The sequence below is a fragment of the Orcinus orca genome, chromosome X (genome assembly GCF_937001465.1).
Source record: "Orcinus orca chromosome X, mOrcOrc1.1, whole genome shotgun sequence".
NCBI classification, from domain to species: Eukaryota; Metazoa; Chordata; class Mammalia; order Artiodactyla; family Delphinidae; genus Orcinus; species Orcinus orca.
In genome coordinates, this window is record NC_064580.1 from 9,861,336 (window position 1) to 9,878,495 (window position 17,160).

The 17,160-nt window shown below is 41.8% G+C and overlaps 1 protein-coding gene across 4 annotated transcripts in view; it reads left to right on the forward strand.

Moving 5' to 3' along the window:
- The window catches only part of FRMPD4 (FERM and PDZ domain containing 4), a 542,080-nt gene that overhangs the window by 303,693 nt on the left and 221,227 nt on the right, over positions 1-17,160 (forward strand). The gene's annotated exons all lie outside the window — the stretch shown is intronic.

Sequence of the window (17,160 nt, forward strand, 5' to 3'; positions counted from 1 at the left end):
CTTGGACCCATGTGTCATGGAACTCAGAGCCAGAGCTTCCCAACCTCCACTCTGTACTGCTTCCCACAGAAACAGACATGTATAATCTCAGCAAGAGCCATGGTGTTAGTAGAACTGTTTTCTTTTTATGTTCTGAGCTAATGAAGTACAGAGCTGATTTCATTTTCTTCTCTTTTGTAGCCCTTGAAATTATATCCTACCTTATTCAAAGGCAAAGAAAGTGGGTCACTTATACTGTATGAGGGTCGGGAGAAGGTTACCTGTCAGCAGATGAGATGTTTCCACGGTGAACAATTCCCATTTCCCCAGTAAGGCATCATTGGTTAGTATGTCATATTTTGAGTTGGTTCAGCACACCATATGGTCTTTGGCCATCGGAACCTTCCTTTGAATTATTTTGGTAACTTTGCTTTTCCAACAGGGAGGTTGAAAAGTGCAGAGCTCTAAGAGAATGAGACTGAAAAAAAAAAAAAAACCAAAATAGTAAAAAGTTCCCACGTGTGAGTCAGAAAACTGCCAACTCCTGTATGACCTTTGAAAAGTCACTAGACTTCACCAAACTTTAGCTTTTTCATCTCTAAAATGGAAAGAATGATCTCAATGGGTTGCTTTGAGGGTCCAGTAGATAATGTTGCCAGATTTATAAAATAAAAATAAAGTTGCCAGTTATATTTTTAGTTCAGATGATTATTTAGTATGTATGTCCCAAGTATTACACATGACATATTTATACTAAATAATCTGTTGTGTATCTGAAATTCATTTTTTTCTTTTTTTTAAAAATGAAGTATGGTTGATTTATAATGTGTTAGTTTCAGGTGTACAGCACAGTGATTCAGTTATATATGTGTGTGTGTGTGTGTGTGTGTGTGTGTGTATATATATATATATATATATATATATAAAATCTATTTTTTCAGATTCTTTTCCCTTGTAGGTTATTACAAAATACTGAATAGAGTTCCTTGTGCTATACGGTAGGTCCTTGTTGGCTGTGTATTTTATATATAGGAGTGTGTATACATTAATCCCAAATGCTTAATTTACACCCCTGCCCCCAGAATCTGAAATTCAAATTTAACTAGGTGTCCTATATTTTATTTGCAACCCTACAGAGATATAACCTATACTGAAGTGATCCTGACCTGAGGATTTGTATTCTGATGACCTATTAAGGAATTGTGCCCAGAGTTGGCTCTGAGAGTCTGGAGAGGGGCCACAGGAGGGGAGGAGAAAGACAGGCAGCTGGGCAATTGCAGGCCCTGTCCTGCAGGGGACTCCAGCCTGATCCTGCGGGCGGCTCTGGAGTGTGAGGAACAGTGCAGATGGGTCTCAACCAGTGATGGTGAAGCTGGGCCTCGACCTTCCCTGTACCTCTCAGTTATTGGTTAAGGGGTACTTCTGGCTCTCTGCGGTACTAGGCAAAGCAGATCCGAGAGCCCTAGGATAGCCAGCCCCTCATGGAAGATCTGTAGCTGCAGATCATTGAATAGGAAAGCACATGGGTGGAGGGAGGGCAGAGGGGAGGAGCCAACAGAAGCCGCAAGGAAGGGAGGTAAGGGAACCTGGGAAGAGCTCCCGCAGCGCCCACCCCAGTGCTGTCCAAACTACACAGTGCTCTGAACGGTCAATAACAACAAACAGATTGAAGGGCAATGGGGCACAAGGCTCTTACCTAAGAAACGTAATCCATTTGGCTGTCACGGCAGAATACCACAGACTGGGTGGCTTGTAACCAACAGAAATTGATTTCTCACAGTTCCGGAGGCTGGAAGGCAGATTTGGTGCCTGGTGAGAATCCCCTTCCCGGTTCATAGATAGCCATCTTCTCTCTGTGTCCTCCCATGGAAGAAAGCGGGAGAGCTCTCTGGAGTCTCTTTTATAAGGGCACTCATCCCATTCATGAGGGCTCCACCTTCATGACTTAAATCACCTCCCAAAGGCCCCACCCTCCCACCAATACCATCACTTTAGGATTTCAACCTATGAATTGGAGTGGGGAGGAAGGGGGGAAAAGCATTCAGTCCCTAATAGAATCCAAAGAGATTGAGGACCCTACTCCCCCAAAAGTTGTGTTATAATTCTCTTAATAGTTCTAATAGTTCCTTTCTAGATCCTGCGACTCATTTAGGACGTTGGGTAAGGTCTCCTGTCCATTTTATTTGCGAGTATCTGTTTAAAAAGAAAAAAAAAAGAGCTTTCCTTGAATCCAGAGAGAACACAGCCCCTTCAGAACAGCCTCCTCCTCACCGTGGTTTCGAAAGCCCAGCTGGAGACAACTATAAACATACGCTGGCCAACCTTTGAAGGGCACCTCGTGGGGAACTATAGGGCGTAATTTGGAAGTCCATGAAGTGCTACATGGCTTTGTTTGAAAAATCGTCCAGAGAAGTTGAATGGCCTTAAACCCAAATTGCACATTAAAAAACCCTGTAATTTAGAGGAAGTCTCCCCAGGAGGCTATATACTCTGCTTGGCCTATAAAACTCTAAATATTAAAATTAAAAATAGGTAAGTACACAAAACACACAACTAAGAAAGAACATGTCTATTGGAATCATCGTTTATCTTGTTTGCTAGTTTGCTTTTTGCCCGTTCTCTTTCCTTCACATAATACCTCCAGCATCATACTCGCTCCCCGTCCCTCGAGCAGGAGACTCCCAGGATGCAAAATGGTAGGCTGATGGGGCAGGGCATGTTGCCCCTGCCTTGCGCGTTATTTGGAGGCGAAAAGGAGCAAACTGAGAAGCTAGGGGAGGAGGAAAAGAGTCTTTGGCAAGGCACACGGGAGACTTATTTTTGAGAACTGAGTGTGTGGAAAAGAATGAACTCTGTAGGAATAAACTGTAGAACAAGGTCTCTCAACTCAATGGAGAACTAGTTCTGTCAGCTCCCAGGTGCTAAGGCTGTCGCAGTGATGATGACATGCCTTTCATTGGTAAGACCCTCCCTCTAAGAATTTCTGTCTAAGAAGATGATTATTTTAGTGGAACCACAGATGTTGAGACTGACCCGTAGGTAGCATTTCTCATCAAAATTGTTTGGGAACACAAAGCTCCTTAGCACCTTTGCTGTAAGAATGTGGACAGTTGGCATGTTTCCCAGTACAGTGTAATGAGCTTCCACGTTAACGGTTATAGTTTGTATTATTGTCATTGTTACTGTAGTAGTGGGCCTGGAAAGGATGGGGTGTGAAAGACCCCATAAAGGAACAGGAGATACATTATGGTGAATCGTTGTATAAGTGTGCGGAAGGTAGTCAAAGACGACTGCAAGTTTTATCCACCTAACAGAGAATGATGATGCCGTAAGGAAATGGGAAGACGGGGTGAGATGGGAACATGATGCGTTGAGGTTTTGATATAGTATTAAGTTTGAAGTCAGGCAAGGCTTCCGCGTGAAAATGTCCACTAATTGCAAAAGACCACAAATTGTATGATTTTATTACTTCTGGATTTTGTGGGGTTTCTATAAGAAGGTTACATCCGGAGGCTCAAATAACCCCAGCTTTTGAGGGAGCTTAATAGAAGTGGAGGCCAGTGAAAGCCTGATCAATTGGGTTTTGATGCTTCTCCGGGCCAGCTTATTTGTCCCTTTCTTGCACTATCGGTTGTGCCTCCAAAGTAAACGTGGAATGCAGATGTTTTTGCTTTTTGAGGGAAAGAGCAAACCCAGAGCTACTGACTGAACCCATTCACATTCATAGTTTGGTCTCCCAGATAAGTGTGTCCCAGCCATATGGTGAATGAGCTTTCTTTGAAGAACTTTGACTTCAATATCATTTGCATCATTTCTCCATGTGCTAAAAATTGGTACTTCTAACTCCGCTTGGCAACCTCTGATTTTTCAAGTTCTAATTTCCTCTCTGCCTGGTGGTTTTGATGCCCTCATATCTCAACAGCATGGCACAGAGTACACCTTAACTCCCTCTAGATTATTCTGTCCATCCCCTAATTTCAGAGACACAGGATTTTCATTAACCTGTGGGCATACTTGGGGGTTATTTGTGAAGCGAAGAAAGGTGGGGGGGAAATAACCTGTCAGGAATAAGCTGGTCTCTTTCCTAAAACTGAGGTTTCCTAAGGACAGGGAAAATGAGAAGGTTCCGAACAGAAATTTCTTGCCCAAGCAAAAGCAGAATTATGCCCTTCATTAATTTTGGTGAGCCTGTGTTCATGTTGACACGTGGGAATAAAGGGGGTGGTAAACTCTGCACGGAGAGGACCATTAACACCGGCTGTGAGGACATTTTCTTACGGCGATGAGAAGAGACTGACCTTTGCTACTTAGTCCAAAAACGGAGATACAGTGTTAGTTTTTGTTTTCCTACTAGACAGTGCAGTTCTTGGGAGTCGAGGACAGGGCTTTAATCCTGTTCCCCTCTCTCCAGTGAACATTTCACTCATTTTAGGAGCAATGTTCTGACCTGAGTTTGATTCAGGCAAGTTATGACAGTAGGGTCCCTATTTTCTATCCTTCAGGAGCTTCTGTTTATCCATGTCTTCAAAGCTGGGTCGGCTGTTTCCAGTGCTTTCCTGGTGCATGACATGTGGTTGGCTGGTCCTGTTGCAATGGCCACTGCATTAGCTATCATGAAAGTCCATGTAGAGCAGTAGTTCCCTAAGGGTGGCCCCTGGGGGGGCATCATCGGCATCACCTGGGAACCTGGTGGCAGTGAGAAATTGGGGGGCCCTCTCCAGATCTATTGAATCAGAAAATGTGTTGTAACAAGCCCTCCAGGTGATTGTAATGCACGCTAGGGTTTGAGAATGCTGATGTAGGACATTTGATACCCTAGAGATTATCTCCTGCTCTACTTGAGGGATTTAAAAAATACGTAAGAACAAACAAAAATAATGGGTAAACTCCAGTCGAAAAAAAGTTCCAAGGGCAGAAATAAAGAAAAGATATGCAAATCTACATATGCGAATAACAATCACATCATTGGTTGAATGCCTGTGATGTGTCAGATACCTTCCAGCATCATTTACATACAATCTCTAGTCTTGACAACAGCTCCAGAAATTCTATGGCATGTATCTATAAGTGTTTGATGACTGGCAGAGCATTTCCCGTTCTCTTTTCTAGCAGTATACGTAGGGTTTGCTTAAAGGATTTTCAAACTGTAACACATAGGGTAAGCATGTACCGATCTCATGTGTTCTTGTGTTTGATGGCATGTCGTTTGAAAAAATGAAAATGCTTTATCACAAGCCTTCTTCAATGGATTGGGCTTCTTACTGCTAATGTGACTTGGGTCTGTGAGCTCAAGGATGAGAGTGTGAGAGAGAGATAAATCATAAGATAAGAAAGGAGATGGTTATCTAGACCAGTAGCTTTAGTCCTTTTTGATCAAGACTCACAGTCAGAAATACCTTTTACAATACATTTCATTGTATCTTTATAAAACAACCGAAACTGAACAAAACGGTATTTGTCGTTAGTATGTGTGATGAACTCTATTTGCTATTTTATTCTATTTTTTGAATGCTAGCCACCACCCACTGTAGGGATTTTGCATTTCACTAATCGGTAGCAACGTGCAATGTTGAAAATATTGAAATGCTGCAAAACATTGTCCATGGTGCACATTTTGGGGGAATCTGGAATTGAGTGCCTGGAATAGGGAATAGATATTCCTCGCGTGGGAAGAAAATAATTAACAAGGCTAAAACTGATAGGAGAGAGTGGGTCCCGGCTCCCTAAGCCCTTCGTTTTGGCTTCTGAACCTCACAATGGTAGGTATTAAGAAGGCGCTCAGGTGGTTCTTCCCCAGGGGCGGTTCTGCCCCATTTCGGGACATTCGGAAGTGTCTGTGGGCGTGATGTGGCTGCCACCATGTCAGCGAGCACTAGTGGTGTTTGGTGGAGAGAGGGCAGGAATACTAAGTGTGCTGAGCCGCATGGGCAGTCCTGCCCTGTGAAGTTTTCCTTCCTAACGTGACCCTAGCGCTCCAACAGAGAAATGCCACCAAGCCAGCCTGGTCCCTTGGGGCCTATGACACTGGGGAAACAGCCAAAGACTAGATCTGAGGAAGTCTCTGGACTAGGCTCCTTTGGTTTAAAATTACTAAATGAACACCCCAGTTCTATATTTTTATTTTTTAAACATTTATTTTATTGAAGTATAGTTGATTTACAATGTTGTGTTCATTTCTGCTGTACAGCAAAGTGACTCAGTTATACATAGGTATATACATTCTTTTTCATATTCTTTTCCATTATGGTTTATCACGGGATAGTGACTATAGTTCTGTGTGCTCTACAGTAGGACCTTGTTGTTTATCCATCCTGTATATAATAGCTTGCATCTGCTCATCCCAACTCCCAATCCATCCCTCCTCCACCCACCTCCCCCTGGGCAACCACAAGTCTGTTCTCCATGTCTGTGAGTCTGTTTAATGTTGCAGCATGTCCCCTCCTGCAACTTTTCTGAGTTAAGGGGGAAACCAAGTTCAGATGGAACCAATGTATCAGGGTTTTATGGTGTTTTCCAGTGTGATGAGGTAATGCTTCTTACACTTTTCATATTTCTCTGGGTCTCGAGCAATTAGCTAACATTTACAGCCTAATTCCGTCATGGATCCAAGGCCCTGTTCTGTTAACTAACATGCGGGGTAATATGTGAATTGTAGTCTGCGCAGTTTCCTGGTCAAATATTGGGTGAGGAACAAAGACAGTGCGTGACATGTGGGGCTACTGCATATTTGCAGTTATCAAAACAACCTACAGAAATAAGCGTCATCCGTCCGCTGAGTTCCCTTAATTTTCACTGTTTCTTTTCTATTTTATTTCATCAAACTAAATGCAATATAGCCATCAAATGTCTGCTTTCACATTGTACAACTTTCCTTTCAACAAGAATTCTACTTTCACCTTTTCTGGGAAACATCATTTGTACTTAGGTGTCATGGATGGTAACTGCCCTTGTTTTACAAAGGTGGTGTTTATAGAATGACAATTAACTGCATGCAGCAAATATTGCTTGAATTTCTTTAGAATCCACTAAATCCATGACGGTGCATGTCTAGGGAATGATGGGGTATTTGTGTACTCCGTTAATCAAAGTGGAAACGTCTTGTTGTTTCCAAATAAAACTGACTTCTCTTAAAATATCTTAATTGACAGTAACTGCCCCTGATAAATGAAATGATCTGTGCATTGCTGAGAACTTTGTTCTCTGTTTTAAGTGTAAGTACATTTAGAGCTGAGAAGAACAGAAATTTATTCTTTGGAATTCATGTTGTTGGCCAATGAGAAGATCTCAGGATTTGCATGAAAACAAGGAAAAAAAATACTACCTAATTTTTAGCTGAGAGACATTTCAATAAATAAAATGAGCTCCTTTTAAAAAAATAAACATTGCTAAAATGTGCAATATGGACATAGGCAAATTCAACCAAGAAGTACAGTTTTGGTCCTTAAGAATTTTATTATTTATGCCATTGACTGAGCTAAGAAATCTTTGGCTGGAAAGAAAATAATATTCCTGGCATATGCCTAGGAGATATTCAATTATCCAGACAAATGGGTTTGCTTGTTTTTCATGCAAGAAAGACTAATAGCAATCATTGCTGTCTTCATGGAAATACAGGGATCATAGGTTGCGCGTAGTGAAGTGAAGGTGCTTCTATTTTGTGTGCTCAACATTTATGTGTTTGATTTCAAGTTAAGTGATGCGTTGAAGATTAAACATCTCCTTTTAAAATGAGTGTGGGAAGGGGCTTCCCTGGTGGCGCAGTAGTTAAGAATCCACCTGCCAATGCAGGGGACATTGGTTTGAGCCCTGGTCCGGGAAGATCCCACGTGCCACGGAGCAACTAGGCCCGTGCGCCACAACTACTGAGCCTGCGCTCTAGAGCCCGCGAGCCACAACTGCTGAGCCCGCGCACCACAGCTAGTGAAGCCCGTGAGCCTAGAGCCCATGTTCTGCAACAAGAGAAGCCACCGCAATGAGAATCTCATGCGCTGTAACAGAGTAGCCCCCCTCGCCGCAACTAGAAAAAGCCTGCGTGCAGCAGGAAAGACCCAACGCAGCCAAAAATAAAATAAATTTTAAAAAATAATAAATTAAAATGAGTGTGGGAAGCCAGATCTGATCTTGCAGCAGCCTTTTCCCATTGAGTAGTTCTACTGGTCCAGTATGCACCCCACTGACCCCTCCATGGTGAATCCGTTTAGAGTCAGCCTCCCCTCTGCTTGGACATCCCACCTTTGCTTCAGAAAGCTGTGTCTCTGTTGGCCAGGCACCCTGACTATAAGACTTAAAGGAATTAATTCTCTGACTGTTTCATACCTGGCTGAACTATTCAGACATGCAGAGATCCCTGGGTGGACCTAGCTATTTGAAATTCAGAAGCTCTTTTAGCCAAACTGATTGTGGGCCATCCATCTCCTCTCTGAGAAAATCGTTTGGAGAGAAAGACCATGGGATTAAACTAATACAGGATTTTGCCATCAGAAGAATCACATCTAAAACTTCCATCCTCACTTCCCAGCTGGGGAACTGGACAAGTTGCTCCAACTCTTTGATCCTCGCTGCCCTTAAGTGTTCAGTGACAGTAACCAGTTTGCTGCTCGACATTTCAATCTTGTTGTATCTCAGATGGTAATATACCTGACATTATTTTGGAAGCTAAGTGCCTTCAAAATAAAAGATAATGTTGTCATTTCTTAGTAGTTGAAATCGTAGTATCAGAATGGCTAGACCTGGAGAATGAACATTAATATTTGTCTTAATGCAGCAAAATATAGCACTGACACAAATCATGCTACTACTATTAAAAAAGCTTTTCGTTTATTTAGAGGGCTTCCATACCTATTATTCGCTCTGATTCTCACAGCCCTGTGAAAATACCAGGAGATTTTATTTGATCTGTTTTGACGAATGAAATAAAAGGGACACAGATGACATGAATTGGGGCTACAATGGTGAAATCTCAAATGAACATTTATTAAGTACCTACTTTGTGTCATGGGTGAACTGAAGATAAGTTTGTCCTTTATATTACATCATAGTTAATCCTTGTCACAATAATATATTTACTGTTATTCTAAAACTTGAACCCATTTGCATATGTCTTAAGAGGAGGAAAATGAGAAGAATGTTACGTTGTGTAATTCTCCCTTAACTTGGTGAAATACATAGTGTTTTTCTCCAATTGGATTTTTTTTTAAAGGATTTTGATGTGGACCACTTTTAAAGTCTTTCCTGAATTTGTTACACTATTGCTTCAGTTTTATGTTTCGGTTTTTTGGCTGTAAGGCATGTGAGATCGTGTCTCCCTGACCAGGGATCGAACCCACACCCCCTGCATTGGAAGGTGAAGTCTTAACCACTGGACCACCAGGGAAGTCCCTCCAGTTGGAATTTCTGATTCTGCTTAGTGCATTCATTTCAGCCAGCCATCTTTATAGCCATCCTGCAGGCATCCTGTACAGCAGATAGAGAGGACCACTCTTTCTATGGTCCTTTCAGCTAATTAGTCTCCAGTCTTTGTCTTGGACCCTACTTCCATGGTCCACTACTCGAGATGTCCTTAATTATAAGCAGTGCTGTTTGTTTGAACTGACTCTCTTTTTCCCTGTGAAGAGATTTTCTAAATTTGTGGTTGTGGACTGAAAAAAACAGTGCAATGTGAGAGTTGTGAGTTAAGTTTCATTTGGGGCACAATGAGGACTATAGCCCGGAAGACAGCATTTCAGACAGCTCTGAGCAACTACTCCAAAGAGCTAGGGGGAAGGTCAGTACATATGGGTTTTGGTGAAGGGGGAGTACGTGCAATGAAGCACATATTTTTTGCCGAAGGTTGCTGCGAGTCTCGTGCAGGTTACTGCTCGTCCCAAGGAGCAGACATCATCGTGAAGGATTTTAGTGCTTTTCTAGATACAAGGAAATGCAAGAATTGGGCCCATAAAATCTTCTCCTGAAAATATCTGACTGTCTGAAGACTGGTTCTGCCAGTTTTTCCCAGAGCGAAGAATGCCTCATTCCTGATTTCCACCAGAAACTCCTTTCAGGGGGTATTGAAGGTCAGCAGCTGCAGGGGCTCTTGATTTACTCCTTGTAGAGGTAGATGGTGAGTGCCAATTTGTAGTTGGCATGGTGCGTATTTAGGGGGAGGGGAGAGGGATGTATTATTTAAAAGCCAAAGAGTGATGTTTTAAAAGGGAACCCTCTTGCACTGTTGGTGGGAATGTAAATTGATACAGCCACTATGGAGAACAGTATGGAGGTTCCTTATAAAACTAAAAATAGAACTACCATATGACCCAGCAATCCCACTACTGGGCATATACCCTGAGAAAACCATAATTCACAAAGAGTCATGTACCAAAATGTTCATTGCAGCTCTATTTACAACAGCCAGGACATGGAAGCAACCTAAGTGTCCATCAACAGATGAATGAATAAAGAAGATGTGGGGCTTCCCTGGTGGCGCAGTGGTTGAGAGTCCGCCTGCCGATGCAGGGGACACGGGTTCATGCCCCAGTCCGGGAGGATCCCACGTGCCGCGGAGCGGCTGGGCCCGTGAGCCATGGCCGCTGAGCCTGCGCGTCCGGAGCCTGTGCTCCGCAACGGGAGAGGCCACAACAGTGAGAGGCCCACGTACAGCAAAAAAAAAAAAAAAGAAGAAGAAGAAGAAGATGTGGCACATATATACAAGGGAATATTACTCAGCCATAAAATGAAACGAAATTGAGTTATTTGTAGTGAGGTGGATGGGCCTAGAGCCTGTCATACAGAGTGAAGTAAGTCAGAAAGAAAAAAACAAATACCGTATGCTAACACATATATATGGAATCTAAAAAAAAAATGGTCATGAAGAACCTAGGGGCAAGATGGGAATAAAGATGCAGACCTACTAGAGAATGGACTTGAGGACACAGGGAGGGGGAAGGGTTAGCTGGGACAAAGTGAGAGAGTGGCATGGACATATATATACTACCAAACGTAAAATAGATAGCTAGTGGGAAGCAGCCGCATAGCACAGGGAGATCAGCTCGGTGCTTTGTGACCACCTAGAGGGGTGGGATAGGGAGGGTGGGAGGGAGGGAGACGCAAGAGGGAAGAGATATGGGGACATATGTATATGTATAACTGATTCACTTTGTTATAAAGCAGAAACGAACACACCATTGTAAAGCAATTATACTCCAATAAAGATGTAAAAAATATATATATATATATTTAGAAAGCTGTTGGAGGAAAAGACCTATGACTAAAACACCCTAACTCTCTCTGTTAAGGTTAGGTTCCATTACATGTAATAGAAAATGATCACAATCATAATATTAATAATTGTAAGATAGTAGTTTTAAAACATAGAAGTTTACATCTCCTGTAAAAGAAGTCTGAAGTTTGGGAGAAAAGGCTTGAATAGACGCTGCAGTCACCAAAGGTCCCTCTGCCCCTTCTACTTTTCATTCTGCCATTGTATTGAAGTGTTTCCAATCTCTTGGTCACTTTATGTTCTGAGATGGCCTCTGAACCCACAGCATTGACCTCTGCATTCCAGAGAGTAGGAAAAGGAGGATGGAGAAAGGAGTAAAGAAGTGCCAAAGGGATGCATCTCCCAGCTTTAAGCAGGTTTCATAAAGTCCCACTCAATTCTTTCACTGCAATCCCATTAACCCAAACTGAACCACACGGCCTCACCAAGTTCTACAACTGGAAAGGTAGTCTTCTAGCTGCACACACGGACACTGCATGAAAGCGGGATTGGTTTACTGAGGTCAAAGAGAAGGTAGCAGTTGGGGAGCAGCTAGCAGAATCTGCTGTGCTTTCCCCCAAATAAGTAACACTCCGTGAAATCGAGATAGGATGTTTGAGGGAGGCTTTCTTTGCCCCGAATAATTACCACAAAATCAATGAAAATATCTGCCTTCTGGATTTTTGGTTTATCTGCTTTTGGTTTGGTTTGCTGTGAAATTTATCCAAGTAAAGGAGAGGTGTAAAATCCAAAGAGCACATTCAGCCAGTGGCTCCCCACCTCACTTGCAGCAAAGATAAAGTCCTTACATTGAATAATCGACAGGGCCCTGCAGAAGCTGGCCTGTCACATCAGCTACTGCTCAGTTCATTTCAGACACACTAACCTTGAACTTGCCAAGCAGGCCTCTGCCTTAGGATCTGTGCCCTGGCTGCTCCACTGGGCCTGAATGGCTTCTGCTCTTTCCTGCTCTTCAAGCCTTTGCTCAAATTTACTCTTTTCAGTAAAACCTACTATGATGTTGTGATGGATAATAAGAAAGACAGATTTGGTCTTAGTCCCAGTTTCTGGCAGGGAGCTCCTAAAACCCTTGAGGATGAGAGTGCTAAAGATGTCTCGTTAAGTTCATAAGGTGAATGTAGGTGAGGTTCCTAGGGCTGGGGGCTGGATGCCAGGGGAACTGACCTGTGATTAGAGGGTTGGAAGTTTCAGTCCCACCTCCAGCCCCTCCACCAGGGAGAGGCGAGGGGCTGGAGGTTGAATCGATTGCTAATGGCCAATGAGAATGAGGTGATCAATCATGCTTGTGATCAATGAAGCCTCCACAAAAACCCTAACAGACAGGGTTCAGAGGGCTTCCAGGTTGGTGAACACATGCAGTTGCTCTGAGAGTGGGGCGCTCAGGAGAGCAATGAAGCTCCGTGCCCTTTCCCCAGGCCTTGCCCTTCGCACCTCTTCCGTCTGTCTGTTCCTGAGTTATATCCTTTTATAACGAACTGGTGATTTGGTAAGTAAAATGTTTCTCTGAGTTCTGTAAGCCACTCTAACAAATTAGTTAAACCTAAAGGCAGGGTCATTGGAACTTCCAATCTCCAGCTAGTCCATCAGAAGCCCAGGTGTCAACCTGGACTTCTGTCTGGCGTCTGAAATGGGGATAGGATGAGCAGGCTGGTGGGGTGGAGCTCTTAAACTGTGGGATCTAATGCTGTCTTTGGGTAGATAGTGTCAGAATTGAGTTGAATTGTAGAACACCCAGCTGGTGTCCAGAGGATTGCTTGTTGGAGAGGAACTCCGCCCCCATATTGTAATTGAGTGTCAGAGTCGTTAGTCCACCCTGATCCAGAGAGACTAGGAGTTTTGCCACCTTTCCTTCATAGTGTTGAGAACAGTAGAACCTCCGCCCCTCAAAAAATAAATAACTAATGGCACTTCCCACTTTTTCAGATTGTGTTTGTAAATGGTTTAAGAACCTCCTTCGATCTTTCCTTGGTTCCCTCATTTTATCTTTCCATGAGACAATTTTTCCACCTGATGAATTGTGAAAGGAGGCAAAGGGGATTTTCACAGGGTGTGGCCTTGAAGGCAAGTATTGTACATTTTGACTGATGACCTATTACCGTGTATATAAAAATATGCTCACAGGACAAAAACCAGGAAAATGTGTATTTAAATATGTAATATATTTGTATTTCTCTCTAAAGTTTCAGACCGTTCTCACAGTCAGTTCTTAGTTTACGTTGTAAAATCCTTTTTTCAGTTTCTGTATTCCTTGTAGCTTCCCACTATAAATACCCTCAGTGGTGTGTGTGTGTGTGTGTGTGTGTGTGTGTGTGTGTGTGTGTGTGTGTAGGAATTTATTTTCCTCTTTTCCATTCTTATCTGAATAACAACTCTTGCCATAATTGAGTAACTTCTCCCTTTTTTTTTCAGTGTTTGGCCTTTACTAGTTAATGTCTTATTTTTTCTGGATCCATTTCCCATACCATCCTTGAAATTTTTTGTCAAGACATTATTTTTCTTCTCTTTTCTCACTAGCCTCTACCGTCCTCCAACCATTATATCATGAGACACTATGTGAACTCTGTCAAACTGATGTCACATAATTCACTCAGTAAAGTGTTCTCTTCTCTGCTGAGTCCTCTTACCTTGTCTACAGAGATAATTAGGTCAAGCAAAGCCAGCACCCAAATTGCAAAACCAAGACCAACAAGGACTTCTGTATCTGAAAAGATGACCCTAAACCAGAGAAGGTCTTTATCTTTACAGAACAAATACAAATAGCTTATTTCTGACTTTAAACCTCCCATTTAAATTATTGTTCCTCAGTGAGTGGCAATTTTAACACCTTTTTCAAGAATAATTTTATATAACTTTAACATGATATACAGATGGAGTTAGATGTATATCTACTTTGTCATGCACTGCATTATGATTTGTGAGATAACTTTTGTTCAATATCTGCAACATATTCATGGCCATAAGTACTATCTTGACAATTTTTTTTAACAACTTTATTGGAGTATAATTGCTTTACAGTATTGTTAGTTGCTGCTGTATAACAAAGTGAATCAGCTATATGTATACATATATCCCCATATCCCCTCCCTCTTGGGTCTACCTCCCACCCTCCCTATCCCATCCCTCTTGACATATTTTTTTTTTTAACTATTAGATGAAGAGAAAAAGGACAAGTGATTAAGAAACTTTGCCGTAATTGGCAGAAACAGCTGTTTTAAGTGGAAAACACCCATTTCCCAACAGGGCACTGGTCTTCGTCGTCAGTGCCCTGAACTGTTCTGTGTCTGCCATTCTCATCTCTCTCCCTCATGCCTGGCTTTTAAGGAAGTATGCCCCAAAAAAGAAAAAAAAAAATCTCAGAAATAGAATATCAGTTAAAAGTCAAGCCTATTTTTAATATTAATATTCATTTTCTACTGTGAAATTGTCATAACTTTTTATGTCTACTCATAAATGTTGAAGCAGGCCCATGATTCAGCACCATTAAATCACTTGTAAATTACCACTGATGAGGCTAAAATTGAGAGTTCTAGAAACGCACTGCTGTGAGGGCTTCCTGTAGTTTGGTGAATTACCACCTCAAAACTGCCTTGCGAGTTGCCCAGACTGTCTGGTCAGACGTGATGAATGCTTGATGGCTGCGATCCTGGAGCTCTGAGTGGCAAGGCTTGGCTTCCAGCCCAGTAAGGACGTAATTGTCGCTGCTTTTTGTTTGCTTTTGTTTTTGTTTTTTTGCGGTATGCGGGCCTCTCACTGTTGTGGCCTCTCCCGTTGCGGAGCACAGGCTCCGGACGCGCAGGGTCAGCGGCCATGGCTCACGGGCCCGGCCGCTCCGCGGCATGTGGGATCTTCCCGGACCAGGGCACGAACCCGTGTCCCCTGCATCGGCAGGCGGACTCTCAACCACTGCGCCACCAGGGAAGCCCACTGCTTTTGATTTGGACTACAGAAAGTGGAGTAGAATGTTCAAAAAATGTAATTGTATAATGTGCCTCTCATTTTCTTTAAAAAAACCCAAACACGTATTTGTCGTTGCTTCGAGTCGAGTCATAGAGAAACAGGTCAATGGTGATGTTGAGTTTTCTTGCCCATTATAAGATCTTGTGTTTACCTCCCATGCTTTTTTTGAAAACTCCCTACAGTGGGTAGAACAAACTAAGCAAATAATGGAGAGAATTAGGCCTTGGCAAACGTCCAAACCAGTAAGATGTTCTATTTCTTAAGAAGGAGATATACTTGTAAAACAAAGTAGCAATAGAAGGTCTGTGTTCATGATAGAATGGCAAGGTTGTTTTTTGTTTTGGTTTGGTTTGGTTTGGTTTTGGATTTGTTTTTGTTTACTTTTGAAGTTAATAATTTACTTAAGGTATTTAATGAGAAAAAAATGCCCCTTGTGATGTCTTCTTAAAAGCAGCAACATCTTCCGTAGTAATTCTGAGGAAGTATTCATTGATTTTGTTGGTGGAAGCAAACAGGTAACAATAGGGCCTCAGAATTAGTTCTTTTTTTTTCTGTTTTTAAAATTTTTCCAGCTTTATTTAGGTATAATTGACCGTTAAAAATTGTATATATTTAACATGTGCAATGTGATGGTTCGATACATGTATACATTGTGGAATCATTACTACAATCAAGCTACTTAACATATCCACCACCTCACATGGTTACCTATGGGCGTGTGTGTGTGTGTGTGTGTATGGTGAGAACACAAGATGTTTTTTTTTTGGTTTGTTTCGTTTTGTTTTTTCTAATGTTTTGTACACTACTTTAAAAAAATTTTTATTTTATATTGGACTATAGTTGATTTATAATGTTGTGTTAGTTTCAGTTGTACAGCAAAGTCATTCAGTTATACATATACACATATCTATTCTTTTTCAAATTCTTTTCCCATTTAGGTTATTACAGAAATTGAGTAGAGTTCCCTGTACTATACTGTGGGTCCTTGTCAGTTACCTATTTTACGTATAGTAGTGTGTATATGTCAGTCTCAAACTCCCAATTTATCCCTTCCTGCCACCTTCCCCCTTTGGTAACCATAAGTTTGTTTTCTAAGTCTGTGAGTCTGTTTCTGTTTTGTAAATAAGTTCATTTGTATCATTTTTTAAGATTCTGCATATAAGCCATATCATATGATATTTGTCTTTCTCCCTCTGACTTACTTCACTTAATATGATAATCTCCAGGGCCATCCACGTTGCTGAAAATGGCATTATTTCATTCTTTTTAATGGCTGTGTAATATTACATTATATATATGTACCACATCTTCTTTATCCATTTATCTGTCGATGGACGTTTAGGTTCCTTCCATCTCTTGGCTGTTGTAAACAGCGCTACAGTGAACATAGGGGTGCATATATCCTTTCAAACCATGGTTTTCTCCACATACATGCCCAGGAGTGGGATTGCTGGATCATATGATAGCTCTAATTTTAGTTTAAGGAACCTCCATATGTTCCTCCATAGTGGCTGGACCAATTTACATTCCCACTGACAGTTTAGGAGGGCTCCCTTTTCTCCACAACCTCTCTAGCTTTTATTGTTTGTAGAGTTTTTGTTGATGGCCATTCTGACTGGTGTGAGGTGAAATCTCATAGTTTTGATTTGCATTTCTCTACTAGTTAGCGATGTGGAGTATTTTTTCATGTGCCTGATGGCCATCTGTATGTCTTCTTTAGAGAAATGTCTATGTAGGTCTTCTGCCCATTTTTTGATTACGTTGTTACTTTTGAAGCTTAGGGATAACAGCGTCTGCAAATTCAGCAGAATTGTGGTTCGTCATATAGAACAAGCGCTTCACCGATCCGTGTGGATTATGGTTTTATTGTCCAACAGTGAACCTCTGACTTCCACTTGAATGTTGCACAGTTCCTCAGGCCAACATATTGACATACTAAACCATTAAATTACTGTTCAAAGTTTATTCCT